This window comes from Bactrocera latifrons, unplaced genomic scaffold, assembly GCF_001853355.1.
Source record: "Bactrocera latifrons isolate USDA-ARS-PBARC rearing strain unplaced genomic scaffold, ASM185335v1 scaffold_1192, whole genome shotgun sequence".
Classification (NCBI taxonomy): Eukaryota; Metazoa; Arthropoda; class Insecta; order Diptera; family Tephritidae; genus Bactrocera; species Bactrocera latifrons.
The window spans coordinates 37,543-39,812 of NW_017534622.1; the positions used below are offsets into that span (position 1 = coordinate 37,543).

The 2,270-nt window shown below is 33.7% G+C and overlaps 1 long non-coding RNA gene across 1 annotated transcript; it reads left to right on the forward strand.

Moving 5' to 3' along the window:
• Nucleotides 1–1,258: 1,258 nt before the first annotated feature.
• LOC108978195 lies at nt 1,259–1,959 on the forward strand. Its single transcript, XR_001994091.1, has 2 exons — nt 1,259–1,799; nt 1,871–1,959. It is a non-coding gene; the product is annotated as an uncharacterized LOC108978195 (long non-coding RNA).
• Nucleotides 1,960–2,270: the final 311 nt, after the last annotated feature.

Sequence of the window (2,270 nt, forward strand, 5' to 3'; positions counted from 1 at the left end):
ACGCCTGCAATGTCGCCAATTTCTTTTTGACTACGTTTATGTTCAGAAGCCTACAAATAAATATTAACAGATTTTATAATGGAAAAGCACAAGCATATATATTTTGTATAAGCCAAATATACATATATACATGTTAGTCAGTTATTAATACTTTCAGTAGTTCGCCTTTTAATGTCACAATCTTTTTACTCTTGGATATTGTTGYTACATATTATAAAAGCAGTGTTGATCACCTAACGGTTGGTTGAAACACCTAAAACTAATCGAGATAGATATAGCCTTATACATAAATACATAAATGACGAAAGGCGAATTGAAATTACGTTGATTTTGCGCCCGTCCGTCTGTCTCTGCAAACTGTAATTGCTTAACCGTTGTAATAACATTCTTCTAATGTTGCTAAGCGACAGTCAGAAAATGAGAATAATCCGTTTACAACCACGCCTACCTTCCATTTCACGAAATTTAAAATTCCGTCGGATTCTTTCACATTCCAGTATATAAAGCACCATTAGACCCATTCCATGGCTCAATGGGTGTGTAAACAACCAAAATTGTCGGATTTGGGACCAAGAGCAACCTGAAGAAATTTAAGAGCTGCCATTTCATTCAGGAAAAACAATGGTTTAGTGTGCTTTGTGGAATCATCGATCCACATTTATTGAAAAATTATACCTGTAAGAACGTAACCGGAAATTGAAGCCACTGATATCGGCCACATTTGGTTTAAACAAGACGGCGCCACTTCTCACACACCGCATCAATCAATGGATTTATTATAGATCACTTCGGTAAGCAAATAATTTCTCTTCTGGGCCGGTCGATTGGCCAGCAAATTCGTTTGACATCAAATATTTAGATTTTTTCCTTTGGGGATATGTAAAGTCTAAAGTCTATGCGGACAATAYCGCTTCTTTACAGGCTTTGGTGCAAAACATCAGACATGCCATTCGACAATTACCAGTCGAAATGATCGAACGAGCCATCGAAAATGGGACTCAGCAGATGGAACATATGAGAGGTAGCCACGACCGATATTTAGAAGAGATAATCTTCAAGAAATAAATGTCAAAGAATGTTTTTTACAATGATAATAAGCATTCTGTATTAAATTTGAAATTTTTATGTTTTTACTTTAAAAAAGTAGACAATCTTGAAATTAATTATATTAGAAGTATTTGATTTCTTAGTTAGTCCAATTAGTTTTTTTATTAAATTTTTCTTAGATCAATATTTTATTTACTTATATCCAATTTAATATTATTCAGCAATATTGTACGTTCCCCTAGTTTCTTAAGATATCTTACATATTGATCGATTTGATTCATTTTTGCAGCGCGACATATTATTACCAGAAAAAGAAGCTCAATTAAGACTTACAAATTTACTGATATTATAGTATAAAGTATTCCAGAAATTATAATCTGTTATTATTTAAATGGGTGCTAGAAATATTAACCGGATTTTAAGAGAACTATTGACCTGGTGTTAACCAACACTGGTTCTTGGCACTGAGGTTCACATACAGTTGCGAGAAAAATAATAGCAGTCCCTTGAAGAACATACTATCTACCAGTGTAGTTTTACTATTTTTAAGTGTTTTCATTTTTTCTTTTTGCTAAAGCGTTAACTCACACTAGTATTCGCAGTTAGTCATGTTCGAATAACGGTAGGTTGGCATCATATTTTCATATGTTAATTTCACTGATGCTAAGTGGTTTGTATGGCGAGCACATTAATAGCAGCGTTTAATTGTTCTCTGAATATAATTGAAAATTTGATATATACGATTTTTAAAAGTAAGTAATATTATCATTTACAATATAAAAAGAAATTAATTATTGTGTTCACGCAATTTATTTATTTAAAGTGGGTCGTGGAAAACATTGCAGCACGGAGAAACGCAATTTGATAAATAATCTGATAAGTGCAGGTAAAACTTATAAAGAAGTAAGAAAACATCAGCGTAAAAGGATTTTATCAGCATCCCTGGTGAAACKCATAGTAAGGATTAGCAGAGCCAMTCCATCAAAGGCAGCTACACAAATTAAAGATGAGTTARATCTGCCATGTGGAGTCCATACAGTCAGACGATGTTTGAGAGATAATAATTTGTATGCTCGGAGCCCCCGCAAAGTTCCTCTTTTGAAAAAAAATCACATTGGCAAAAGACTAAAGTTTGCACACGATCACTTGTTGTGGCCACTCCAAAAGTGGYGAAATATTCTTTGGACCGATGAAAGCAAAATGGTTTTCTATGGTGGGAAAGG